Below are 9970 nucleotides of genomic sequence, written 5' to 3'. Positions count from 1 at the left end.
TGAGCATTGCCAGCCCCACTCAGCTGACCAGGCGAGCCGCAGGTGTCTTGTTGCAGTGTAGATGTACCCTGACATGCAGGCCTCTAAGTGCTTTGGAAGAATATGAGTAACCCTTAGCCATGTCCTTGCCAGTGGGATTCCCCACCCCCCAGTGCTTGAGGTTGTACAGACACACGGAAAAAGATGGTCCTACCCTGGCCTGAAGAGCTTGTCATTTGATTGCAAATATAAATTAAGAGCTTTCCAGGCCTATGAGCCATCCTCAGTTCTCCCCACCCCAGCTAGAATCTAGAAAGGACAGTAGCCCAGTGGTTAGACCACTAGCCTAGGACTATGGTTCAAGTCCCTACCTCTGCCGCAGACTTCCTGTGTCACCTTGAACAAGTCGCTTCGCCTTCTCTGCCTCAGTTTCCCCATCAGTAAAAAAGGGGATAAACTGTGGGACACTAGATGTGATACTGTTGTAATGGAGGCCATATAAGTGCCTGAGAGAGAGAATCAGTGAAGGAGCTTTGAGAGCAGTCAGTTGCCAAAGAGAAGGTTTGTACTAAGTACTGTTCTAAATAGATTCATTCCCTTGAAAAAAGCAACCTTTGCCCCAGCCCTGCGGGGATGCAAAAGGCAACATGGGACATGTTAGGTACCAGAGTGCGGCTGCATGCAAAGGCTGGTGATGGAAATGAATTAATAGTCGAGATTAGACTTTTTTTTCACACTTTAATTGTTAAAGTGGCTTTTTTTTTTTTTTTTTAGAAATAATTTGACGTTTTCCTGGAGCTTTTTTGTTAAAATACTGAATGTCACAGTATGGTTTTTTTGGAAAAGTGATTTGGGGCGTTCCGCTTATCGTTGGAGGGGAAAACCAGGAAGATGCCCACAAAGGTGGGGGGGCATCTGTGTTTTGAGGCCAGTAGAGTGACTTGTGCACCCAAAAAAAAAAAAGTCCTGTTTTTGATCCAAAATCCTGCAACATCTCAGTAGTTTTGCAAAACTGGTTCAGTCTCTTGAAATAAAACTGAACCAAGATGCAAACTCCCCGAACTGTCAGTTTCCCAACCTTTGCTGAAGTGTCTTGTACAGTCCTAAAGCTGTTCAAATTATTACTCGTGTTTAGATGCCTGAATAGCAATTGTGCTAGGTGCTGTACAAACAAATAGTAAGAAACAGTCCCTGCCCCAAACAGCTTGCCCTCTAAATAGCCAAGACAGGCCAAATATCGTGAGTTCCCATCTCAGGACATTTTCAGCCTCAACTTTAGCAGGGAGAAGGGTCATTAATTTCAAAAACTCATTACAGCACCATCATTATAGGGTGACCAGGTGTCTGGTTTTGGACCGGAACACCCTATTGAAAAGGGACCCTGGCGGCTCTGGTGCTAAGGCAGGCTAGTCCCTACCTGTCCTGGCTGGCTCCACGCTGTGCCCTGGAAGTGGACAGCAGGTCTGACTCCTAGGTGGGGGCCTGCTGGTCTCCGCGTGCTGTCCCTGCCCCGAGCACCGGCTCTGCACAGCCAATGGGAGCTGAGGGGGGCGGTGCCTGCGGGTGAGAGTGGCGTGTGGAGTCTCCTGGCCCCCCTCCTGCCTAGGACTCGGACTTCATGGCTGCTTCATGGCTCCAGGATGCACACAGCACGGTGCCAGGACAGGCAGACAGCCTGCCTTAGCTCCACCGCTAACTGGGAGTTGCCCGAGGTGAGCCTGCACCCCAACCCCCTCATCCCCAGCCCCACCCCAGAGTCTGGACCCAGAGCCCTCACCTCCTCCCACACCCCAACTCCCTGCTCCAGGTTAGAGCTCCCTCCAGAACCCTGAACCCCTCATTTCTGGCCCTACCCCAGAGCCCACACCCAGTTAGAGTCTTCACTCCCTTCCGCACCCCAACCTCCTGTCCCAGCCCAGTGAAAATGAGTGAGGGTGGGGGAGAGTGAGCCACCAAGAAAGGGGGGAATGTAGTGAGTGGGGGGCAGGGCCTTGGGGAAGCGGCGGGGCTAGGGTGTACAGTTTTGTGCAACTAGAAAGTTGGCAACCCTAGCTCCATGAACATTAATTAGAACCTCAATAATGTACTCCATTGCAAAAACATAATAACCTGAAGAATTGACTTCTAAATGCCTCTGGAAGGGGAGTATGGCTAGGCCAAGAGAAGAAGGAATAATTTATAAATTATTCCATTTCCTATTAAGTCATATGGCTGTTTATAGCTACTGTTTGATAATCGCTTAGGAACCTGCATTAATCTTTTAATGCTGGCACAATGTCTATCCTTTACAATGGTTTGCAACAGCTTGTCAATGCATCACCTGTTACGCATCTGTTAGTGATGCCATGAACAATAGGCCTTTGTGCTAAGTTATTGATGGCTGCATTTAGACCTTGCTTTTGCAACGTAGTCTCAACAACATGTCTCTTTCCTAGCCACAGTGCTCGAAAGGTGACTCTGTCTTTTGCTCTGTACACAACAGAATTAATATGAAGAAACCACAGGAGTACTGTTGGGTCTCTAATAATCACATCGGCTACATCTACGCCACGATGCCAGGTCAGCGACATCAATTCTGACAATTCTGCTGAGCGCTTACAGCTTCTAAAATGTTAGCGGGTATCTCAAGTCCACACTGACTATTTAAAGGGGTACTACCCTATTCCTATGCTCGAGTGACAGGATGAAACGAGTGACCGCAGGGTGTTCCATTGAGGTAGCCAGTGGACTTCTGTGATGCAGGAGAACAGAAAATGCACAGCGGTTCTCAAACTGTGGGTCGGGATCCCAAAGTGGGCCCCAACCCCATTTTAATGGGCTCACCCAAGCCCCCGCTGCCCTGGGTGGCAGGGCTCGGGCTTTGGCTTCAGTCCTGGGTGGTGGGACTCAGGTTACATGCCCCTGCCCAAGGATGAAGTTCATAGACTTCAGCTTGGCCCCCCACCCTGCCCAGCATGGTGGAGCTTGGGCTTCAGCTCTGACACACACACCCTACTCGCCCGGGATGGCAGGGCTCACGCAGCCTCAGGATTCAGTCCCACGTACTGGGGTCATGTAGCTTGTCAGAAAGGGGTCGTGTTGCAATGAAGTTTGAGAACCCCTGCCCTACAGCTTTGTCAGGAGGCAGCACTGGCCATAGTCTATTGCTCTGACTTCTAAAGCACAGTGGATCTCTAGGGAACCACGAAGCAGAAGTTCCATTTGGAGTTCTGCATTTTCTGTGGCTACTATTTGCCTCACATCACACCTGGCTGCTGGACAATGACTTGACGTGACAAGTTCACCTGCAAATATTCTTACCAGCACCAGGTGATCTTCTGCTGAGACACTGAAGCTGCATGAATAAGTGAGCTGCCATCTTCCTGGGCAGACAAAAACCAGGTAAAGAGGGTGCCCAGAGCATTGTGGCTGTAACCCCCTTTTGTGTGTGTGTGTGTTACACAGGTCCCTTTCTGTGCTGGAACCAGAGAGGATGAGAGTCTGTTAAGCCCGCAGCAAGAGATCTCTAGTTTAAACTGCAGCAGCTCATGTCTTTAGCTCTCGCAATCTCTGGTTCAAGTGTCATTGTCAGTGCAGAGAAACTCTATCCTGGGTACAAAGGCAAACACAGGAACCTCGATCCTCCCCTGGTGCTCATGTTGAATAGTCAGGGCTGGGCTATTTGTACCCCCGGAGCACTTACTACTCTGTAGTTTCTGCCCTTTGCACTGTTTTTTCCACTGGAGTCCTTAGCGGAAAGGGCCTCTGTGGATTTGGCTGACACAGCCTGGGTTTTGGACCTCAGCTGTGATCTGAATACAGGCTTCCCCAGCGTTTGGTGGATTTCAGATCTGGGGCTTTGCCTTGGCCAATAACAAGAGCTGGAATCCAGATCTGAACTTTCCCCAAACTCTGTGGGGGAGGGCAGGAAAGGGTGGCCTCCGGGATTCAGCTCCAAGGGGTTGATTTGGGTCCTCTCATATTTTCAGATATAAGGGATCAGCAGTTTCTAAGTCATTGAAGTTGCTCGGCCCCTCTAGAAATTAGAGCGCTTAGTTTTGGTCCCTATAAGTAAGAGACCAGCTGTAGACACTGGGGTTTGAAATGGCTGTCCGCTAACCTTCATGTGCCTTGGATTCCACAGCTCTAAAGGGAGGTTAGGGTACCTTTGCAAGGTGCTTTGAGATCTCTGGATGAAAGTGCTATGTATTATCATGTGACGCCACCTTGCCAGGTTAACAGGAGGGGGTGGTAGCTCTGCTCAGATGCCACACTTTCTCAGATCTGCTAAACCCCTTCTCTCCTGCCTGCCTTCCCTAGCCCATCCTCCCCACTGACTCTCCCAGCAGGAACGCTGAGGCAACGGGCTTAAGAGACCATTATCCCTCTGGCTCCATTTCCTCTTTTTCCACTCGTGCCTGTGATCCAGCTTAGACCGTCAGGGATGGGAAACTTGAGCCACAGATTTAATCCCAAATCCCCTTCCATTTGCCATGCGGGGAGACAAACTGTGATTTCAATCTGTGAAAGGGGAGAGGAGATTCCCAGCTCACATTAGCGGATTATAATTGCTTTGGGAGCAGAGACTCAACCTCAGCAATGGGTTGTTTTTTTTTCCTTTTCGTTCCTTCCCCATGAGCCAATTTGCAGAAGGATTTCCACTAGCTGGGGAAGGCTGAACATTCCTGAGATGTCTCCAAACATCGCGTTCCCTTCTAGGCTAGCACCACGCAGGGTGCTGTAGTTGTCGAAGCATCATGAGCTTACAAACTAAATAGATGAGAGAGACAGAATCAGATCCAGCTAGCCCAGGATCCAGCTAGCCCCTGCTGCTTCAGGGATGTGCAAGAAACCCTGAAGTAGGCAGATATGGGGATAAGGTGCCCTCATGAAGGTCTCATCCTAGCCCCTAATAGTTAGCCTGGTTGGAGCCCTCAAGCAGAAGGTTTCCTATCCCTTCCACAATATTTGGTGGACAAGGGGGGAAGCAGAGAGGGGAGGTGATTTGTCTGAGGCCCTACAGCTGCTCAAGCCTCAAGAGTTCGCAGGAGTTTGTCACCGCTGGGTCACTTCTGGCACTGTGGTCATTGCACGGGAGTCCCCTGTTACTCATCAACCCTGTTCCTTTGTTTCCTGGGCCCAGGGGAGCTGGGGGAATTGCAAGACCCAGGCACTTCAGGATCACTAGTTCTGAGATGAGCGGGTCTGGCAGGTTCAGGGAGCTAATGAGAGGGACAAACAGGGGATGGGGCCAGGTGTGGAGAGCCAAAGGCAGAGAGGAGTTAAACTTTCTGTGGCTGTCTCCAGGAATAGAAATGCAACAGGCTGGGTCCCCAAGATTGGAACAGCGGGGCCCAGACAGGTGGAAATAAGGTCACTGTGTTGGAAAGGGAAAGTGGGCCTGGAGAACCCAAGGCAGAGAGATTTACAGCTTCCATGGCAGAGGGTCTGTCCACACTCCTATTTGAAGCCAGTGGGAATTTTTGCCATTGATGTCGATATGGGCAGAGGCACTTGGGTACTGTGGCAGTGAGCGTCATGGCGGTGAACAGATAGCCAAGAGCAGCCCCTCAGCCAGCAGGATCGCTTGGAGAGCCGGCTGAGGGGATGCGGGGAGCTTCCTTGCAACCTCTTTGCTCATTGTGTTGAAAAATGGGTCTAGAGAAAGGTGATTCTGTGCTGGAAATTGTTGGAGTTCTTGTGAGAGTGACCGCACCAGCGGGGCAGCTGCCGAGGTCCTTGTGCTAGACGTGGGAATCTGAATCTGATCTAAATCGAGAGGAATCTTCCATGCTCAGAATCTGGGTGTGGGATGCAAGCAGCTTGGGTAGGGAGGAGGTTCAAGATGTGAGCAGAACCCAGTCCCTGAGTCCTGCTCCTGGATGTTTAACCATAACACATCACCCCTCTGTTGCCTTGGGGGATTCCAAAAGCCAGGGCTAAGCTCATCGTGACTGGAAATTGCCCTTTGCAGATCTAACAAAGCCAGGTAGAAATGCCCCTTCCCAGAGAGAGTCCTTGGCTATTGGACTCACGTCCTGGTTAAGCATCCAGAGCAGAATTGTCACCTCACACAAGTGTATGCCAGCCTTCTCCAGTACAGGGCACCACCTCTTTGCACAATGATGATTTATTAATCATGTTTTTTTTAGCTGTAAAGTTCTCCCCATGTGCTGGGCAGGACCTACAATATGGTATGCGCCGACTGGTGCATCAGGAGAGGCAGAGAGACCCCCAGCCCCGGAGTGACTTGCTTACAGCTGGTGAACTAGTTGCCATCAACAAGTCAGCTGATGACTTCAGCATGTACGGACTTCATAGCTTACCGGGGTTGGAGGAGCCACACGCAAGGATTCCAAGGGCATGTCTACGCTGCCGTAAAAGACGCACAGCTGGCTCAGGCTTGTGGGGCTCAGCCTGCAGGGTTATAAATTGCAATGTAGATGTTCAGGCCTGGGCTGGAGCATGTGCTCTGGGACCCCGTGAGGGTATGTTCACACTGCAATGTGAGCCCAGGGTTAGTGGAACTCCCGTTAGCAGATCCTGGGTTTGTTAACCTAGGGCTTCAGCGTCTACACTGGTTTGTAACCCCAGGCTAGGAATCGTTGAACCTCGGGTCCCAGCCTGGAGCTCCAGCATCTACGCTGCATTATGTGGGCCCAAATTCAATCATCCGTATCCCAGACTGCCTAGTGCCCTCTTCAGATGTGGCTGCTCTAGCCCTTTGTTTGTGGTGTTGTGTGGGAAAACTTGATGGTCTACCAAATTTTACGGTCCAGAGGACACACAAAGTTGGTCTGTGGGGCTGTGGGATACTTTTGGCAGATTCCCAAAGCATGAGTCCAGCTGGGTTGTGTCTACACTGCAAAGCAATAGGGCCGGAATCCTGGCTCCTGGCTTGTCCCAGGTTCAGACCCTCTACTCCCATGGGGTCCTGGGACCTGCGTATGAGACCAGAGTTCGTGCAATTTGTGGTGTCAACAGAAGGGGTGGGGGGGTAGGCTTGAGCCTGAGTTTGAACCCTGGGATTAAACTGCAGGATAGACATACCTCAAAGCAACAAGGCATGGTCTTGTGGTTAAGACACTGAACTGGAGCTCTGGGCCCAGTTCCTGACTCTGCCACCAACTCCCTCTAGGCAGCTGACTTAATTTCTATGTACTTTGGTTCTCTTTCCGAACAATGGGAAGACAATGGTTCCTTTCTTCCAGGCATTGACTGTCTTGGCTGTGTAGACTGAAAGCTCTTTACTATTCGAGCGGTAAAAGTTCAGCATGGGTGGGATGTACTAGATTCCCTCTTGAGGTCCCTTCCCTCTCAGCATTGCTATGAATCTCTGAGTCCAGGACTGTCTCTTACTCTGCATTTGTACAGCCCCCAGCGGTGCACAGGGGCTCCTAGGTGCTTGTGTAATACGACTAATACATAATAACAGTCCACTCCACCAGCTTTCATTTAGGGATTGTTTATTTGTGTTATCTTAGTGCCTGTGTACCCCAGTCAAGGACCAGTGCCCCCATGTGCTGTGTGTTCTACGTGGGTGAACACCCAAAAGTTTGGAATTCAGGCATGGTTTGGAAAAGGTGCCATGAGGTTTGGATTCTTCTCTGAACCTCTTGGGACTGTGAAATTGAGCTGGGAATCTCATGAGAACAGCTCATCTCCTCACACCCCGGGAACAAAAAAACCAAGACACAATTTTTCAGACCTCATGGAAGTTTTCGGTTCAAGTTTTCTGACGGTTGCGGGAGGGAGTTAATTTATCTGAACTTGTTCACCGATTGCTAGGTTCAGTATTGGCATTTCTTTCATTAGAAGGCTAAGGATGCCCCTGTTTCCTGCCCCACAGAACCCTCTTTTTCCCTCAGCTAATTCCTCTGGCCTAAAGAACCCAGTACTAGTGGATTCTGAGTTGTGGAAGGGGCTGGTGCATCCCTTTTCTGCACTGATCTGGGAGGCCTGACCTAATTACCCCAAGGAATTAGTCAGCTGTTAGCAGGCAGACGTCCATAAAAATAAAATGGTATTTCAAACAAAGCATCTTCCCTCCCCCTGAATGCTGTTTCCTTGCCACACAAAGGTCAATTGAATTCATTACAGTGTAAAATGAATTTCTCTGATTGAAGATTCCTCTTTAACATTTCAAATAAATGTTAGTTTTGCTTGATGGAATGCTTTAAAGGTCCATTATAAAATACCCATTTGTATGAGAACTAATTTCTTTACATCATTTTTCTTTTCTTTAATTTCATGGAACATAATTATTCCTTCCACTCCCCCCCTCCCTGGTTTTTTCCCTCTTTAACCTGTTTTTCCAGTGCAAACCAAATAATATTCTTTAAAGGGATCCAGTCAGGGCCGATAGCAGATTAAAATATTGTGGATATGATCGAGCTATCTAAGATACATATCTGGTCCCGGTTACCATTGTAACTGAGCGTCTCACAGCCTTTTATATAGTTATCTGGCAACACCCCTGTGAAGCCAGGCAATGTCCTTATCCCCTTATTACAGGTGGGGAACTGAAGCACAGAAACGGTGAAATTGCCTGAGTCATGGACCCTCTCTGTGCCTCAGTTCCCAGCTGTAAAATGGGGCAAGAGTAAATCCTGCTTGTTTTGCAAGAGGCAGGCCAAGGAATTTTCAAGCTATGTGTATGTAGCACAATGGGGAACCTCCAGGTGCTGCTGTAATAGAAATAATAGTGTGTAATAATAGTTTAATAGCACTAATAAAAAGCACTTTTCTCCTCTCTGGCAGCTCCCCATTTAAGGATCTCGCAATTATAGGCTGTGGTTTAAACTCTCAGGCAGACCAGGGTGTCAGACACAGAACTGAGGCTGGTTGAAATCTTTTATTAAAGAACATTTTTAAAGAAAAATGACCATTTAGCAAAAAAAAAAAAAAAAGGATTGACAAATTTCAGGGGTTTTTTCTTAATTTTCTGTTTCATTAATGAAAAATGAAACCCCACGTTTTTGGGGTGGGAGGGGTATTCCCTTCTCCTCTCCCTTTACAGTGGTAAGATGGAAAGAAAGGGGTGGGGGAAGTGAAAATAAAGGAAAAAAGGGGAGGAAGAGGGGTGGAGAAAGGAGAGAGAGCTGAAAAGCCAAAAACTGAAACACTTTTATTCTAGGATTTTATTTCATTTTTGTGGAAAAAAATTGGAAAATTTTGAATTTTTCTTCGTGGAAAAATTGAGGAAAGGAAAAAACGATGGGGTTTGGGGGAAAATGTGAATAATGGAAAATATATGGCGGTTTGTTTATTCCACTTTGAATTCATGAGGCCTATTCTGACAGATAGACCTACAGAGTTCTAAGAGGGCAAAAGTCCCTGTTTTGCAACGACAAGGAGTATGCACCTCTTATGTCCAGTTCCAGCTGTATTTTGAAGTCTTCAGTGGGGATTATGTGGTTCAAAGGACTTTGTGCTGTCTCTCTGCATGTGTGTGAATTACGCTCTCAGAAACCTGTGATCAGTCTAAAGCCTGAACAGAAAGTCAATGAATAATAATTTCAAATAATGGATAAATCCATGGTGCACCCACACCTTGAATACTGTGTTCAGTTCTGTTTGCCCCATTGCAAAAAGCATATAGTGGAACTGGAAAAGGTTCAGAGAAGGGCAACAAAGATGTTCAAGGGTATGAAATTGCTTCCACACGAGGAGAGACCAAAAAGATTAGAGCTGTTCCTTTTAGAAAAGGGATTAAGGGGCTACGATAGAGATCTATAAAATCATGAATGGTGTGGAAAAAGTGAACAGAGATATATTATTGATCCTTTCCACAATACAAAAACGAAGGGTCACTTGATGAAATTAATAGACAACAAGTTTAACACAAACGAGGAACAATTAAACTGTTGAACTCACTGCCAGGGGATGTTGTGATGGTCAAAAGTATAACTGGGTTCAAAAAAGGGCTAGATAGATCCACCCATGGCTTTTAGCCAAGATGGTCAGGGATGCACCCTCTTTCTGGGGGTGACCTTAAATCTCTGAAGTTGGG

The sequence above is a fragment of the Lepidochelys kempii genome, chromosome 19 (assembly GCF_965140265.1).
Source record: "Lepidochelys kempii isolate rLepKem1 chromosome 19, rLepKem1.hap2, whole genome shotgun sequence".
Taxonomy (NCBI): Eukaryota; Metazoa; Chordata; order Testudines; family Cheloniidae; genus Lepidochelys; species Lepidochelys kempii.
This window is presented reverse-complemented; position numbering follows the sequence as displayed.